This window comes from Netta rufina (genome assembly GCF_964035555.1).
Source record: "Netta rufina genome assembly, chromosome: 1".
Lineage (NCBI taxonomy): Eukaryota > Metazoa > Chordata > Aves > Anseriformes > Anatidae > Netta > Netta rufina.
Genome location: NC_140123.1, coordinates 74,478,124 through 74,497,813, shown reverse-complemented (window position 1 = coordinate 74,497,813; position 19,690 = coordinate 74,478,124).

Genomic DNA, 19,690 nt, shown 5'->3' with positions numbered 1-19,690 from the left:
GCTGTTATTTTGTTGATCACATCCATTGGGATTTGACGACGTCCATCTTGCCATTTTATTCCTAAAAACTGGATCTCTCGTGCAGGTCCTTTGACTTTATTTTGTTTTATGGCAAAACCGGCTTTCAGAAGGATTTGGACTATTTTCTTCCCTTTCTCGAAAACTTCCTCTGCTGTGTCACCCCACACAATAATGTCATCGATGTACTGCAGGTGTTCAGGAGCTTCCCCCTGCTCTAGTGCAGACTGGATCAGCCCATGGCAAATGGTAGGGCTGTGTTTCCACCCCTGGGGCAGCCTATTCCAAGTATATTGGACTCCCCTCCAAGTGAAGGCAAATTGTGGCCTGCACTCTGCTGCTAGAGGGATGGAGAAAAATGCATTAGCGATATCAATTGTGGCGTACCACTTGGCTGCCTTTGATTCAAGTTCATACTGAAGTTCCAGCATGTCCGGCACTGCAGCACTCAGTGGTGGCGTGACTTCGTTCAAGCCGCGATAGTCCACTGTTAGTCTCCACTCGCCATTAGACTTTCGCACTGGCCATATGGGACTATTGAAAGGTGAATGAGTCTTGCTGATCACTCCTTGGCTCTCCAATTGACGAATTAGCTTATGGATGGGAATCAGGGAGTCTCGGTTGGTGCGATATTGCCGCCGGTGCACAGTTGTGGTAGCAATTGGCACTTGCTGTTCTTCGACCCTCAGCAACCCCACAACAGAGGGGTCCTCTGAGAGACCAGGCAAGGTAGATAATTGTTTAATGCCCTCTGTCTCTAAGGCAGCAATACCAAAAGCCCACCGGAACCCTTTTGGGTCCTTGCAGTATCCTCTTCTAAGATAGTCTATGCCAAGGATACATGGAGCATCCGGACCAGTCACAATGCGGTGCTTTTCCCACTCATTCCCAGTCAGACTCACTTCAGCCTCCAATACAGTCAACTGCTGAGATCCCCCTGTCACTCCACAAATACAGATGGGCTCTGGTCCTTTATAGCTCGATGGCATTATAGTACATTGTGCACCGGTGTCTACTAAAGCCTTATACTTCTGTGCGCGTGATGTGCCAGGCCATCGAATCCACACAGTCCAATAAACTCGATTGTCCCTTTCCTCCCCCTGGCTGGAGGCAGGGCCCCCCTAATCCTGGTCAGAATCTTCCTCGTTTCTGTGTTTGAAGGACTGTCTGCTGGAAGTTGGAGCAGCAAACTTTTCGGAGAATCCCTTTTTCCTGATTGTTTTCTTTTGCAACTCACGTACCCGTGCCTCTAGGGTCGCGGTAGATTTTCCATCCCACTTTCTCATGTCCTCTCCATGGTCTCGTAAGTAAAACCACAGGGTGGCACGGGGTGAGTACCCACCATATCGTCTTCCCTGTGTGGGTGAACGCCTACCCCTGACAGCTGAGACACTGCTTTGTACAGGTGCGAAGGAGAATAATCTCTCTTCAAGTTGGTGAACCTTTTCAGAAAGTTTCTCCCAAGTGTTCTCCTTTGGTCGGTGGGCACTGGTTGGTTCAGGTGGGGAGGACAATAGATTCTCTTCAAGTTGGTGAACCTTTTCAGAAAGTTTCTCCACAGCTGAGACGCAGGCCTGTAAGGAAGAGGAGAGACTTTCTTCGTACTGCCGGAGTTGTTTAGCCGCTTCACCCACTGTGGGTTCCTCATCCTCTTTCCAGGCCATTATTGCCAATGAGCTGGCATATGATGATGGTGCACTCCGTACAAACTTCCGCCACATGGGTCGTGTACACTTGACTTCATCTGGATCTGTGGATGTTTGATTGAGGTCTGGATCCTCATAAATCACTTCCCGTACGGCTAATTCCCTCAGGTACTGGATTCCCTTCTCCATAGTGGTCCACTTGCCTGGTAGACATAAAATATCTTCCTTGAAGGGATACCTTTCCCTCACAGCTGAGAGGAGACGCCTCCAGAGGCTGGTGGGTCGTGCTCCATCTGCAATTGCTTTGTCAATGCCGGCGTCTCGAGCAAGGGATCCCAGCCGCTTGGCTTCCCTGCCGTCTAATTCCACACAATTGGCTCCAGAGTCCCAGCACCGGAGCAGCCAGGTGACAAGCTGCTCACCTATACAGCGACCAAAATCTTTTCGCACATCTCGTAGCTCGCGCTCGTTTAGGCTTCGGGTAGTTACTGTTGCTCTTTCGGCATCCTCATCTTCCTCCTCCTGAATCCTTGACGGCCCAGCGTCGTCATCATCTTCGTCATCTCTATACTTAGTTTTGGCAGAAGCCTTACCTGGATTGGCAGAAGACTCTCTGCGTTCTAAACGACTTGAATTTCTGTACCATATTTTCACCTTCTCTACAGGGGCAGCTTGCACTGCTACTGCTCGTTTCTCTGACTTTGTTACAGGGTCTGCCACAGGGGTTGGAATGCCCTCTGCAGGGTCAACTTGCACTGCTACAGCTCGTTTCTCTGACACGGCCACAGGAGCTGGAGCGGCTACAGGAGCTGGAGCAGTTGCAGGAACCGGAGCTGTAGCGGCTACAGGAGCTGGAGCTGGAGCTGGAGCAGTTGCAGGAGCTGGGACTGGAGCAGCAGTAGGAGCTGGAGCTGGAGCGGCTTCAGGAGCTGGAGCTGGAGCGGCTTCAGAAGCTGGGACTGGAGCAGTTGCAGGAACTGGGACTGGAGTAGCGGCCGGAGCTGGAACTGGAGCGACTGCAGGAACTGGGACTGGAGCAGCTGCAGGAGCTGGAGCTGGAGCGGCTTCAGGAGCTGGAGCTGGAGCAGTTGCAGGAACTGGGACTGGAGTAGCGGCCGGAGCTGGAACTGGAGCGACTGCAGGAACTGGGACTGGAGCAGCTGCAGGAGCTGGGACTGGAGCGGCTGCAGGAGCTGGGACTGGAGCGGCTGCAGAATCCACCGTAGGGGTCACAGTGGCCGTTGGATCTGTCACAGGGTTTGGAGTGGCCGCAGGGTCTGTCACTAAGTTGACAGCAGTATCAATGGCAGCTCGATAGGCATGAGCCAGGCCCCAGCACGTTACAATGATTTGTGTTACTTTGGAACTGCCAGAATCATTACACCTTTTTTTCAAGCATTCTGCCAGTTTTTGAGGATTTTGCCATTGTTCAGGGGTGAATTTCCAACACACTGGGGGTGCCAACTGCTCTAGATGCCTGCCCATATCCACCCATACTCCCTGCCACCCACAACTATACTGCCTCCGGGCAGATCTCCGGATGAGCTTCATAAGTAGTTGTTTAACTTTAAGCAGAATCTGAAGTGCATTCATGAGGCAGAACAACAAGACTATGGTATTCTGAGTATTCCAGAAATATTCAATATCTTGGAGAGCTATTGTAACAAGCTCAGGGGATAAGAGGGTGGTGAAGGAGGAAGGCAGAGTGACCCAGGAGGATACAGGGGTGGTGAAGGAGAAAGGGAGAGTAAGCAAGTAAGGAAAAATATCCTCCCCTTTCCCCTCCACAGATTGACTCTCTAATGGAGAAAAACAATAGGTATAATTGCTAATAGTTCCCAAGATGCTGTTTCCAAAGTACAGAGTCCACGATGTTACTGAGTATAAATACCAAGTTAGAGTCATGACCAGATATCTTATCGTCTCATAAGCCATTGCTATAACACTTAGTACCATAATGGTCTGAAACCAGGGCCCGGAGAGGAGAAACAACACTACAGAGAGCAAATACGGAAAATAATGTACTATAATACTCAATTTGGAAAACAGGCGCAGCAGAGTTGTGATTAAAGCAATCAGCATCATGACAAGTGACTATTAAGCAGGTCTAATCCTTACACCAATTTTAGTTTAACACACTCTGATCAGATCTGCCGTTATCTCAACCTTTCGGGCCCCACGTTGGGCGCCAAAAAGACTGTCGTGGTTCAACCCGACCGGCAGCCAAACACCACGCAGCCGCTCGCTCACCCTCCCCCCTCCCTCTCTGGGACGGGGGAGAGAAATGGAAAGTGAAGCCCGTGAGTTGAGACAAAGACAGTTCAATAAGACAGGAAAAAAAAATAACAAAAATAATAATAACAATAATAATAATGATGATACAATGGGGATAATACGAAAGTAATAATAGTATGTACAAACAAGTGATGCACAATGCAATTGCTCACCACCCGCTGACCGATGCCCAGCCTAACCCCGAGCAGTCCGGCCCCCTCCCCCCGGCTAGCCACCCCTATATATTGTTTAGCATGACGTCAGATGGTATGGAATACCCCTTTGGCTAGTTTGGGTCACCTGTCCTGGGTCTGTCCCCTCCCAGCTCTTACTGCACCCCCCAGCCTGCCCGTTGGCAGGACAGAGCAAAGGCTGAGATGTCCTTGGCTTAGTATAAGCACTGCTCTGCAACAATTAAAGCATCGGGGTGTTATCAGCACTCTTCTCATTCTAAGCCAAAACACAGCATTCCACCAGCTACTAGGAAGAAAATTAATTCTGTGCTAACTGAAACCAGGACAGGGTGACATTTTACTTTTTCTTTATATAGTTTGCCACACACATGATTCATGCTTCACTTGGTTTGATGGTGGAAATAAAATCTTCAAATTACAAATATTACCTTATTTTTTTTTTTAGTGGAAAAAGAGATGTCATGACTGCCTCAAAGCACACCTCGAGGAAACAGACTAACCTTCATCTCTCCTTCATCTCTCTTAAGGTCTTCAATACCTGAGATTGAAAAGATTATTAATATACTTAGAATTGGTTTTAAACCTACAAAGTGTTGTGGATATGATAACTCACCACTACTGAATCCATGGGAATAGATTGATGATCTGAAGAAAATGTTTGCCTTTCTCAAAAAAATAAGACTAAAAATAATAATAATAATAACAATAATAAAGCTTCCAGTGAAATTAATGAAATCACCATTTCCTAATCTAATCTATTTCATATTTCTATAATAAAAGTTTATTGAAAATCTAAAAATAAGTAAAAATTAGGAGATAATGGTTTGCAAATGTATGAATGTATTTTTCACCTTTCCAGCTAAGCAGCTCATCCTGGCTAATTAGAAGATGGTGATACACACAGATCACAAGCTGGGAAAACACTACCTGGGAAATATATTAATTCAAGAAACATTTTTATTTACTAAAACACCGATACTCATGTCTAGGAATTCATAGTTTGCTAAATTGAAATGGCCCAATATTTTTTTCCAAAGGTTTCCCTAACATATGCAATATTAAATTTTACTTTACAAATGTTAAAAAACTGTAGTCTTCAGGTATTATGTATTAGTTTAGGTACCTTGTTTTGAAGGATTGCACACTGAAAGGTGATTAGTCTCCTTAAGCTCAGGAAACACTTCTTAGTATAGACCTATTTAAATTCATATCTGAACATCTCCTATGTGATGAGGCCTACATATTTCATGTAACAGAGAAAACAAACCAACAAACAAACAAAACTAACCTCCTTCCCTACATCCCTTAAAAATTGAGATTTAGACAGGTTGCTGATATCTAACTCTTTGTTCAGTGTAAAGATAACTGAAGTTATTAGCATGCTATATTTTTTTTCCTGTACCTCTTTAAAACATTGCAAATGTCATCATCTTCTTTATAGGCTCCTAGAAGAAAATTCTGTGTTTTTCTGTAGTATACATATGAGAACAAATCAAACAAAATTCAACCTTCAACAATTGCATCCTGGCTGAGTTATTTCATGAAGATTGATGTGTTACCCTTCCTTGCTAGTTTTGAAACAGGACAGATTCAGACTTGAAATACCATGAAGATTTTAAAAAATGATAGCTATTAACCATGACAAGTATACATAGCCAATGATACATTATCAGATTTTGTGGTGCATCCTCTGTCAATGACAAGTTTAATATCATGACTAAATATTTTTCTGACATATTCTCACTGAAGGCAGATTTAATTCAGGGAAGTTTTCTGTCCTATGTTATAGATATCAGATGATCATAGCAAACACAGGTAAATTATATATCAACAGATAAGAAAATGCATGCAGTGATATCTCAGAACAGTGTTCATTCAATTGTTAGAATCAGTGAACGGCTTGTTCCAAAATATATAGTAAATAAAATATAAAGTATATAAAGTATAAAATATATGCATATATAAAATAATGAGTATATTGATAGTAATTATACTGACTTAGGTAAGTCAAAAGACATGAGAATCAAAAAATAATTAAATGAATATAAATAAAACAACTTTTCTTTGTGCAAATCTTAAAACTTCTATAAAAACCTCCGTGTGTTACATTTAGTGCTAATGGAAGGTGGCATTAAATAAAATAAAAGCACTGATGAAAATGGGGTCAATGCACCCATATCTAAGTGCAAATCTTTGCATAATGACTACAGCAATACATCATTATAATTTTAGGCATGTAGAATTCCCCAAAGCAATTACAAATTATCATGTACATGTAATTAACTATTCCCTGTCTTTAGAAAGATATTAGTCTGAACTATTCATATACTGCAAGAACATCCTAAACTCCATGTTATGATTTAAAAACAAATAAAGAAACAAATAATAAAAAAAAAAACATATGACCACTAATTATTCTTTTTAGAATTTATCAGTACAAAGGATTGGTGTATTGTTTGAACCGGTAAAGAAATGATTCTCCATCCTAAAGAGATGTATTATTCACGTACTTGTTTTCCTATTCTAAATGCAAGCAATCAATGGCATTTGCCCTTTTTCAGAAATCCTTAAGGAATTAATTTTATAAATGGCCTCTGACAAAGAGGATGATGTAAAATCCTACTACTTGCCACAGTTCACTGACACATATTTTGCTGCCTAGCTATAATTTAAGAGTATGTGAAGAAATCATAGGGAAGGCTTTTATGACACTAGTGGTAGTTAGATAGCCAGTTCCCACCTGTACATTTGAAAAAATTCTTTCTATCCATTATCCACTTAACTCGGTGATGTATCTATATTTTTATTATTTCTGATACTAAAAATAAAATTTCATGTTAGACAGACTTGTGCCCTAATCACACAGCCTCTCATCAGTGGCTGACACAAGGACCTGTCACATGATGACTGTGTCTGATTCAGAGCTACAGGAAAGATTTAGTTCTATTTGTTGCTCAGAAACGTCACAGAGCGGCTGTTTTTCTGAGATTCCTTGGTTTGGTTCAAAAGGCTCATGAATCCTGTTCAGTCCCCTATGATTATCACAAAATATGACTAAAGAGATTTTATTGCTCAAAGGGAGATTCAAACTTGCATATTGTGAACACATATAACAAAATCTGGATTTTTTCCAAAGGTTACTGTAGTTAATGGAAGAGTTTCATTTTATTACAGTCAACCTTGGACTAGGCCTTATTCTGTGTTGGTAATCCTGTTAAAAGAAACTCAGAACCCTCAAAAAACTTCTCTAACTAAAATATTTATTTGAAGGATGGTCTGAGATCTGTTGGCACAGACTAATCTCATTTTTTCTTCTTTTCTGTTGTCTGAGAAAACTGCTTCACAGAATCACAGAATCACAGAATTTCTAGGTTGGAAGAGACCTCAAGGTCATCGAGTCCAACCTCCAACCTAACGCTAACAGCCCTCCACTAAACCATATCCCTAAGCTCTACATCTAAACGTCTTTTGAAGACTTCCAGGGATGGTGACTCCACCACTTCCCTGGGCAGCCTGTTCCAATGTCTAACAACCCTTTCAGTGAAGAAGTTCTTCCTAACATCTAACCTAAAACTCCCCTGGCTCAACTTAAGCCCATTCCCCCTCGTCCTGTCACCAGGCACGTGGGAGAACAGGCCAACCCCCACCTCGCTACAGCCTCCCTTGAGGTACCTAAAAAGAGCGATAAGGTCACCCCTGAGCCTCCTCTTCTCCAGGCTGAACAAGCCCAGCTCCCTCAGCCGCTCCTTGTAGGACTTGTTCTCCAGGCCCCTCACCAGCTTCGTCGCCCTTCTCTGCACCCGCTCAAGCACCTCGATGTCCTTCTTGTAGCGAGGGGCCCAAAACTGAACACAGAGCCCAAAACTGAACACAGCTTCTCCTCAATGTCTTCCTCTCCTTAGAGTGAAGACTTCAGTTTCTGCTGTAACATACTCTATTCACCAGCAAGCAACAGGCACTATGTTGTTCTATACCATTGATATCACTATCAACCACTAATCTTTGTTGAAGACTGAAATCAACAAATGGAAGACAAGCAGTGAGGAATCTTAATCCAAAGAAGGAAGAGGACAGCAGTGATGAATTCCAATGTTAGGAAAAACCTTTAAGACTGATATTAAGGACTAATCTGTAGTGCTTTTGAGGAAAACTGGTGATTGAACATTCCAAAGCTCGCTGCTTTTGGATAGTATGGAATGTCAAAATCATATTTTTTCCCTGGTGTTTGCTGGAAAGGCTACATATTCATTTGTTGTTTAATGATTGGATATTTAATTCTTACTGATTTCCTTGCTGAGTTATTGCAAGTCTTAGTACAAGATTTGTCTGAGTACAAATTTGCTTAAAAGTCTCTATTGATTAGCAGTCCTGATTTCCCTCAGTAGTTACATTTTACAAAAATAATAATAATAACAAAAAAGAAAAAAAATGTAATACTTTTTAGTGAAAACAGGACAAGTACCAGATTTCATGGTGAACAGAATTTAAGATATTGAGCCTGCAAAAAAGAATGCTCTGGAGAGACATTATAGAGGCCTTCCAGTACATAAAAGGGGCCTACAGAAAAGCTGGGGAAGGACTCTTTTTCAAGGGACAAGGAGTAATGGTTTTAAAGTAAAAAAGGGTAGATTTAGATTAAATATAAGAAATAAATTTACTATGGGGGTGGTAAGAAACTGGAACAGGTTGCTCAGAGAAGCTGTGAATACCTCATCCCTGAAAGTTTTTAAGGCTAGGTTGGATGGGGCTTTGATCAACTTGGCCTAGGGGAAGGTGTGCCTGCCCATGGCAGGGGGGTTGGAATTGCATGATCTTTAAGGTCTCTTCCAACTCAAACCATTCTATGTTTCTATGCTTATATACTTCATAATTCCTTTCATAACAGCAACAGCAGGAAAAGAAGCTCAAAACAGAAATACATACTAAAAGAAAATGGGGGAAAAGAAAAAGGAAAAAAAAAAAAACACATCTCAAGAACATTTTGGAGAGGAAGGATAAATACACTTCAGTTGCTCAGCAGTATCTTAAATTAAAGTTCTTTTTTATAAGGCACTCATACATGACTGTGATGTTTGCTTGAATAGAACTCATGTAGACAGATCTGAACTTTTCTTGAAGTGGAAATGACTGATGATGTCTGCTGTTACATGAAGGATGGGTAAGTGGCTGTGAATGCTGTTTTATTGACAGTAATTGAACCTTGACTGATCTCAGAGGAAAAACAATGGATGTATAATATCACTTCATCACACACTTCAAAGACAATTTCTAGCAATGCTTTACCCATGAATTTCAGATACTACTTTATTATTTATTGTATTCTAATGCAAGTGACTATTTAATTGAAAATTTGCTAAGAAAACAAATGCATTTTGAGAATAAATGCCATATATTATTATTTTAATATGTGCTTCAGGGATGCTAATGTTTAATGTGTTTTGCAGAAATGACCACAATTCAGCTATTACTTATGACTGAAAAAAACGTTTAGAAAGTCACAGAAGGTCTTTTAGTTAAGAATTAGGTTGGGAAAATTAAATAGTTTATCTTGAGACTTCTGACAAAGTCACACTTCAATTCTATGTCCATGCAGAGCCAAATGTTCAGATGTTTAAATTTCTCTTAAAACCTTTCAAAGGTCAGTTTTGTTTTGATTTGTCTTAAAACTACATGCAGTGAGCTGTAGTTGTCAGGAGCTGATCCATGACCAAGTTAGTTGTCCAATAACCAGAGGCTGGAGCAGTCAGCTGGTAAAGGAAGTAACCTCAACCCTGTCAAATTAAGTCAGCTTTATTCACCAGACTCATAATTGCATGTACAAACACTGGACATACAATGTCAAGTCCTGCTCTATACCATAGATACAACATCTTGCACTTTTGAATTAGAAAAGTGTTATTCCTAACTAGACCTAAAAGATCATCCACAGAAGAAAAACTTTTTCAGTTATTTTTTTCTAAAAAAAATATTTAGAAAGGGTAATATTTAGGAGTTATTAACATGATTTTTAAAAGTGCTGTAAAAATGCATAATACTGATTTATAAAGCCAATATTTGCTAGAGATGATGTTTATTTATTTATTTATTTATTGGGGTGTCAGCATGGTGCTTTTAAAAACACTAGGGAAAATATATAATTTAAACTTTTAAAAATGCATATTTTGGATATATATTAAAAAATATGAAATAAAAAGATTCAAGCTTCTATGGTGTCCATTTTTCTCTTCATCTGGCCAGTTCATGGGAATATTTTTTCATTTCTTTTATTATCTTTTACATGAGAACAAATTATATCCATGAACACTGGCGAAGTTATGGCTGTCTGAATCAAGGCATTTAGGGACAATCTTATAAAAGCTCTGTCTTAAATACATCTACATGATTATGAATATTGTTGCTCAGAGAATTTTCTGGGTAGAGGAACACGACAAGGTGTAATGTCAAGAACAAAAAATGCAAAGTTTACAGAATCCTAAAAGTTTAGTGCTGGGCTTCAAACTTCATTAAAGATTAAATATGGTGCTGATCTGTGGTACAGTAGCAGGAACAACTCATAGATCATAGCCTAAAACAAAACAAAACAAAACAAAACAAAAAACTTTACAGAGATGACATGAAAGGAAAGATGTAAAAGTCGGTGGTAATACACACCCAGAGAGATGTCTTTAATTTGAGAAGTCTTTCTAAGAAGAAAAACAGAGAATGATTAGAATAGATTGCCTGAAGAGGTTGTGGAAAGGTTCTCATCATTTAAGAAAGAGATTGCACAAGTTTCTGTCAAGTATCATATATTATGCAAGTCATGCCCAGAAGCAGAAGACCAAAATCTTCTGATTCTTGCCTTGGTATTCCATGCTTCTATGTTTCTCCATTACATAATGATGAAGTCAACAGCTGATAATATACTGAATTAGACATATGTATCAATTGAATGCTTCAATTCAATGGTAAGAGAGTACAAGGTGGGTAAGCTGGGATGCTTAGGTATGTATGAGCTGAACTGAAGTTCCTACACCCCCCATTGGTCTGGTCAAGAAGTCTGCTATCTGCCTTTTTTTCTCTCTCTAGCTCTTTTTCTTCTGACTACCATAAAATCTTCAGTTGCTGAAAATAATCCTGATTAAATTTCTGCAAGAAAAGTTTCAATATAGATCAATCCATACTTTCTTTCAAAAATGTTATGTTAGAAACTTCCTAATCATTTCTCTTTACAGGTTAATGCAATGATCTGTTGCTGTTTAAGTTTTGTTGGAACATTTTTGTTGTGCACTTTCCCAAAGGAAAGCATACACAGAAGAGAATAGAATCCAATATCAATCTATAGCAAAAATTAAAAAAAAAAAAATTCATCTTTAAAAATCATTGAATTATTTAAATATATATATATATGTCTCTAGTCTTGAAATTATTAATGTATCTCCCACGCTTTTATATCCTTGTGTGTAATAAGGCTAAACATGCATATAATTTTAAAGCTGTAAAGATTTGTGGAACTGAGCTTTACCTGTACAGCTTTATCTCCAGAGCTAAAACACTGAAAGTTTCATAGAATTTGTTTAATAGAGTGAAGTTCTTGTTTTATTAAGAGACCATAAAGATCATCTAGTTCCAAAACTCCTGCCGTGGGCAGGGACACCTTCCACTAGATAAGGTTGCCCAAAGCCGTATCCAACCTGGCATTGAACACTTCTAGAAATTGAATCTCTGCATGGATGCTTCTCTGGGCAGCTTTTTGCACTGCCTTACCACTCTCATAGTAAGAATTTCTTCCTTATATCTTATCTATACCTACCTTCTTATGGTATCATAAACCATCACCCCATCTCCTATCAATACACTATCTGAAAGAGTCCCTCCTCATCTTTTATGTAGGCCCCTTTTTATGCACTGGAAGACCATTATAAGGTCTTTGTGGAGTTTTCTCTTCCCTAGGATGAAAAAAACCATCTCTGTCATCCTGTCTTCATAGTGCTCCATCTCTCTGATCATCCTTGTGGCCCTCCTGGAATAGGATGTCTACCTTGTGCTATGGGGTCCCAGAGCTGACCACAGTGCTCCAGGTGGGGAATAGGATAAAATAGCATATGGTAGGGTAGGGTAGGGTATACTTCTACCTAATGCTTCTACCTAAGTTAATCTATTATGAGAAAACAAAAGCAAAACAAAACAAAACAAAACAACAACAACAAAACACAACAAATCAGCTTATCCCTACCCACTTTGTTCTTGGATATTATAGTGATGAACTGTATGTCTACAAGGACTTATGAAATTGTAAGATACCTCAAAAAATTGAAATCACAACAATGACCTAAGAAAATTTTTCTGGGATGGAAGATATTATTAACCTTTCAGAAAACTTTTTTTTTTTTTTTTTTTTTTGGTAGGAAATAAGTTTAGCCATTAGTAAAGATTTTCTGAAACCAAAATGTTAAAAGATTAAAAGTCTATCAGTATTGATAGGAATTTATCTTGAGAAAAAAAAAATAGTGTTTTACTAAAAAATGCTAAAAATCTTATTAAATAATACCAGTCTTAAGGGAAGAAATTAAATTAATTTTTATTTATAATTATAATTGTAATAACTGAATATGTAAATTATTTTATCACTCATTTAACAAAGTAGGGACTGATAACAGGTAATGCTGCAGACCTGTGCAAGCAGATACTAACAAATTAGCAGAAACAGAGACAGAGAATTTAAAGGAAATATCTAGAACTAGTAACCTCATTGTGTTTAGAATATTTGCAGTTCGTTTGGAAAATGAATAATAGAGGAAAATAAGGTATATCTTGTAAATAAAATAGGTATATTATTACATACTTCTCTGCCTTTGGCCATTTTTTCTTGCAATCTTGCTTTGTTTAGCATTGTCTTGCAATGTTTAGCTTGTTAAAGGAAGTTCACATACCTTCAAAGGCATATACCTTCAAAGTGTGATTTGTGACAACTTCTGGGCATGTAATTAAAGCATGTAATTAACAAGCATGTAATTAAAACTTTTTTTCAGTCCGCTCTCAATGGAAAAATAGTGGGACCTATGGGCTTGTTGGCTCTCTCCTTTAGTAAAAAGCTCCAGGAGGACATTGCTTAAACACATAGGGCTTGGGAAAAATGCTCCCTATGAGATATCCTTGTGAGGACAGAGGCCAGCCACTATAATTTTTCCTATTTAAAAATATCCATACTATGTTCAGCAACTAAGAAGATAAAATCTAATCTCAAAAGACTTGTGTGACCTTTGTGTAGAATTTTTATGGCTAAATTTTGGTAATTTATAAATTTGGTAAGTTATAGTTTATGTACATATGGAATGTTATTGAAACAGGTTTAGTTTATTCTTCTCTTCCTATGCGTAACATTATGGCAGCAGTAGCAAATTGAGAATTGAAATGATAAGTTTAGAAACACCACAGAAATTCCCAACATTGACCTTAAAATATGTTTAAACCTTATGACTCTAAAAAAACATAATCATAAAGAACATCACACAAATACTACTTACAGCCTTAAAATTCACCAACCTGTATTATATTTACATATCGTTATCTTGAATATAATGTACAATTTGAGAAAACTCAGGTTAAACCAGCAAACAAAAAATACATAGGAGAGTTCAACAACATGTGTAGAACCAGTTTAGTTTCTTTTTCGTTGTTGTTGTTGCATTTGTAATTCAATTTTAATTTAAAATTCCAATGAAAAGATGTATCTATTATTAATCGTAATTTAACTAGGATTTCGATTTTACCTAAAAACAAGTAACACTTATCAGTGTTCACTTTGTAATTGCAGGAACCTTTGTTACTGTCCATACAAACTCAGTTTTGAACATCGTAAGCTTCATTGGAGGTGTAAGAGGAGTAACAGAAAAGTCACTAAATGACCTTGCAATCAGCAGGCACAGCACAAATTTAGGAAAGTTTTGTTCCAAATGTTCCAAAAGTTATCTAACACAATCTTGTATGTTTATATGCACTCTTTGATACAACAAAAATGCATCTGAAGCAGGCCAACCACTATCATTTCCCCCAGTTAAAGATATTTCGTAATATGTTCAGCAATTAGAAAGATAAGACCCCGTCTCAAAAGACCCACTGACTAGAAATATACCCGCAGTATCTTTGGCCAAAATGGATGTGGCCAGATTATTCACAGAACTATCCATCTTTCTGAAATAAAGTCTCTTTGTTAATAACCCTATTTTGCCATTTGGAAACCAGAATCACAGAAAGTTCAAAGGGCTTGTCCCAAATTACTTAAGGATTTTCTGGTGTATCCGTAAATTAAATTAGAAACTGTCATCCAAATTCACTTCCTTAACTGTAAATCTCGTCTTCAATTTTCACTCTTATGAAGGAAAGGTATTACTCCCTTATCTTATTGTTATCTTCTATGAATGCATTGTCATCATTTTCACCGAATATTTTCTATCTTTTTGTTTCTATTATTTAATGTCTTTAACAACATTTAAGGGCTGTTTTGTCTTTACAGGTGGAACTGTATCTCTCTCCTCTTCCTGGTGAATATTTTAGCTGTTGCTGAATTTTTAGTTTCTTCCAATAAGGATAGCATATCCTTAGGGATCCTCAAAGTAATGTGGACACAGCTTTAATTTCCTACATTTAGTAAATGAATCATTTTGGAAAAACAAACAAACAAACAAACAAAAATAGAAATGTTTACTTTTAATTGTTACCTATCTGTAGGTGTCTATTTTTCCTTTGTAAAGAATATGGTAAAACACACACAACACAAAAATGTTACAAGCCCACAGTAATTGCTGAAAATGAACTAGCTTTATTTTAAGGGTTAGGAATTTTAATAAATATGGTTTAGATAAGCCTCAGCAAGTTATTTATTGGGCAATAATCCTTAAAACAAATTTACTTTTGTTGGTGGATGACCAGTTGTATCTGTTTAATAAACTATTTATAATAAAATAAGTACAGGCATAAATGCTGCATAAACATCAAGCCAGTCATTTTAAATTAACATAATCATCTGTTTATAACACTTGATTTGATTCAGTGATTATAGCAGCGTCTCACAAGAAAAGAAAAAGTCAACCATGACTATTTTGTTTGTTTTTATTTTGTATATCTACTTGTAGGTTTGTTGAGAAAATATTGATGTAATAATAAGGTTCTTAAATTAACTTGTAAGTTACAAGTTTGATGGGTGCATACTTTTGTCCTAGGTATGTATATATTCCAGCTGCCATCTGTTATTATTTTGAAAATTAACTTTGTAAGGAGGACCTTCCAAGAGTCAGCTCTTCTGAGCTTTCACATGATCACCCAGTATGATTTATCCAACAGCTGTGGTGATTCACTTATCTTATACAAATAAAGATAATATCTTACCTATATTTAGTCACAGTCTATTAGAAAAGCCACTGAATTTACTTTTTGTGTAGTAGCCACGTCACCTTTTGTAGGCTAGATACATCCCAACCAAATAGCTCATCCACTCTTATCTCCTGACACTCTGCTTTGGAGAGTACAAAACTCTGCAGTTCTTTCTAATTATGACCCCATTCCTGATATCTAGCATATGTTACTAAATTGCAGGAGTCATATGTCACTTGGTTAATGTTAGGTCAAGTAAGATTGATTGCATATTCTTGTCAGAAGATACTTCTAGTTTGATTCTGTGATATTGGCCCTGCTAGTTTTCCTAGTGGTTGCAATATACTGCTGTCATGAGCATCCAAATGAAGTTTTTGCCCCAGATTTTGCATCACTGATTTCGATGTAAAAATAACTTATTGTTGTTCTCTTTACACGTTGTATTTACAGTACAAAATAAATGTAAATAGAGACCACATTAAAAAAAAAAGGTAAAAAGAAAAAAATATATATATAATCACAGATCTACTAGCTTTACCATGGAGGGGAAGGAAGGAAAGGGGGGAAAATGTAGAAATATTTTAGAAGTTGTCTTTTCATATGGGAATAGGTTCAGTGTGGAGTATACATTATAAAATAAAATAAAATAAAATAAAATAAAATAAAATAAAATAAAATAAAATAAAATAAAATAAAATAAAATAAAATAAAATAAAATAAAATAAAATAAAAATAGAAGATTGTCTATTATACAATTTGATTAAGTGATCAAATTGGGGATCTCATCAATGTGTATAAATACCTGAGGTGTGGGAGACAGAGGGATTTGGCCAACCTCTTTTCAGTGGTTTGTGGAGACAGGACAATGTAATGGCCACAAAATGGAGCACAGGAGGTTCCGAACCAACATGTGAAAGCACTTCTTCACTGTGAGGGTGACAGAGCAGTGGAACAGGCTGCCCAGGGAGGTTGTGGAGTCTCCTTCTCTGGAGATATTCAAGGCCTGTCTGGACGCCTACCTGGGCAGCCTGCTCTGAGGAACCTGCTTTGGCTGGGGGGTTGGACCTGATGATCTTTCGAGGTCCCTTCCAACCCCTACAATTCTGTGATTCTGTGAAAAGTAATAGAACTTAATAAATTTTATCTGGCATCTCAATCATGAGAATAAATAGAAATATTTTACCATTTTCTCTTCAATATCAAGTAGCACTTCAAAGACTTGACTCAGGTAAATACTTATTGACAAAACAATAACAAGAAGACATCATCAAGTGAATTTATCTAAATAGACGTAGTAATAGTCAGATCCTTTATAAAGATCATTTCAACTTGTGGTTAAAATGACATTACTGAGTTAGGAACTCACTTTGTTCTCTGTTTTATTATGTTTACCCCAGGTATTTTTCAGTGTTTGCACATAGGTTCAAAGAAATGGTTTGGGTCATATGGTGTATTGTTTTCTTCCAAGAAAGATGTCCAGAAGGGAAATGTATAATTCTTGGTATCTATCTTGAGTAATCATTTGTGTTTCTAACAAAGTGAAACAATATGGTAAAATCTTAACAAGTCTGTTTCACAATTTTTTCTGTGTGCATTAAAGCAAGTAATCATGTTTCTGTGTGAATATAGACAGTATTATTACGGGAAAAGAAAAAAAACAAAACACAACAACGACTCGGAGTGCTGTAGAATCAAATGTCCAAATCTTGTGGTTAATTTCATATGCTTTATTAATTTGCATGAATTAGCTGAGTTTTTAGTCAAGCTACTAAGATTTTTCTGTGTCTTGCAGTACTTCTCGCAGCGAGAAAAACAGCCGGAGAATGCAGGAGTAGGTCTATGTACCTGGAACTGGAAAAGGTTCTTGTAGAGAATGATTCTTTATCCCATTTCATTTAGTTCTGACACTAAGTTAAAGGAATCTGTAAGGAAGTTGTCAGAGTTTTCTTAATATATATAAATCAGAACACAGCTTGTTAGCAGATCATGTCTGTCAGTTAGCACCATGTTGTGGTGGTTTCACCCTGATGGCTAGCTAAACTCCACAACACTGCTCTCTCACTCCCCATCCTCAAACGAACAGGAGGAGAATACATGAAGAAAATGGGCTGATGGGTTGAGATAAGGACAGGGACATCATTCACCAATTACTGTCATGGGCAAAACAGACTCAGCAAAGAGAGTTTAGTGTAAGTTATTGTATACTAATAATAGAGCAGTAAGAAAACAAAGCTAAACTAAAAACACTTCTCCCACATCTACCCTTTTCTACCTCCTCCCCTCAAGTAGCACAGGGGAATAGGAAAGGAGAATTAAGGTCAGTTCATAATGTTTCACCTTTGATGCTCCTTCATGGTCACCCTCTTCCCCTGATCTATTGTGGAGTCCCCACCACAGGATGCAGTCCTTCCTGAACTGAACCTTCCCAGAAGATGCAACTCTTTAAGAACTGCTCCAACATGGATTTATACCATGGTGTCTGTCCTTCAGGAGCAAACTGTTCTGGCATGGGTCCCCCATGGGCAGCAGCTCCTGTCAGACCTCCTGCTCTACCATTGGATCCTCTCTACAGGCTGAAGCTCCAGGTCTGTTCCTGTGATGGTTTTCCACAGACTGCAGCTTTTTCTCAGGTCACATCCATGTGCTCCACTGTGGCCTCCTCCATGGGCTGCAGGGAGACAGCCTGCTCCACCATGGTCCTCCTTGTGGTAAGGAAGGAACTGTAGGAGAACTTCTGGTTCCAAACATGTAGCACCTCTTTCCCTCCTTCTTCACTGACTTTGGTGTCTGCAGGGTTGTTTCTCTCAACATTTTCTCACTTCTCTCTCCCACCTGCTGTTGTGCAACAGCTTTTTACCTATTTTAAATCTACTCTCACAAAAGCAAAACCAGTGGCATGTCCCTTTTGGAGCCCACATGAGTTCTCTGTGATTTAATATGGGGCAGCTTCTTGTCTCTTCTCACAGAAGTCACTGCTTCAGTCCCCCACTACCTAAACAATGCCACATAATCCCAATACATGTGTACATGTGTAGTGTTTCATCTCACTTCTGGGGAAGTTGTTCATGAAGCATAAAGAAACCCTGGAGTAGATCATGATATCTATCAGAGACATATCTAGTCCAACAAGCAACAAGACTCTTACCCATCCCTTTTTGAGCCCATTTTCTTATTCTTACCAGGTTGAGCTTCTTTTCAGAGCATGCTTTACCCTGCCCTTTTGCTTATGCAGCTTCTGGACTCAAGGAAGAAAAAATCTAGTTCATTATCTTTGGAGTTAAAAAAGGAAACTGCTGCAGATGTGTAAACATTAAATATTGTATTTGTCTTTTCCAAAAAGATATGGGCATTTTATTAAAATATTAATTTATTAGGATATTGTTGTTTATATTTCATGTATATTGTTATTGACATATGTGATGTGCCATTAATATATAAATTAAAAAAAATAAAAAATAAAAAATATAAAGTTGAATTTCCTAACTTAATACTATAGTTCTTCTGATACTAATAAATATATAAGACTTTATTTTGTTTCTTAATGGAAGCCTTGGAAATCTTCTAGCTTGCCTATGTTGTTGATGAAGATTTGCCAAAATCTCATGATGCTTCTGGAACTGCAAGATCTAGGAAGATGGTGCAGGCAGCTGAGCAGGCCCTGCCTCAGGAGAAAACAATAACGGCATTTAGAAAGGGCTCAAACTAAGCTGATAAACACTACCTGGAGAGGGTATGAAGAGGCTTATAATAATTAATGAGTGGAATTACGGATATATTGGATTAGGTCAGTAAAAACTCAGAGACACAAGTTCCATCCCAAGTATTAACAAACCTATGTGTACGGGTTTGTTAATATATATACAATCATATAAATATACATTCAGTCCTAAAGAAGAAGGCTCCAAAGTCACTGAAGTAATACTAAAAGTACATTCAGTTTATTAAGTTCTAAGAGCAATCCTACTGCCACTAGAAGTAATGAGATTCATTATTGAATAAAGTACAATTAGGAGGTGAGACACTGTGTGCAATATCCCCTGGAATGTAAAGAATTTAGAACAAATATTGATATTCAAGGCAGGCGTGGGGGGTACGGGGGGGAGGGTATTGTTGGGAGAGGGAGAAGAAATAATGGTTATGTCCAAAGTTATTATGAAGGTAAGTAATTTATAATGGCTATGCTCCAGATGTTTAAAGCAAACACTA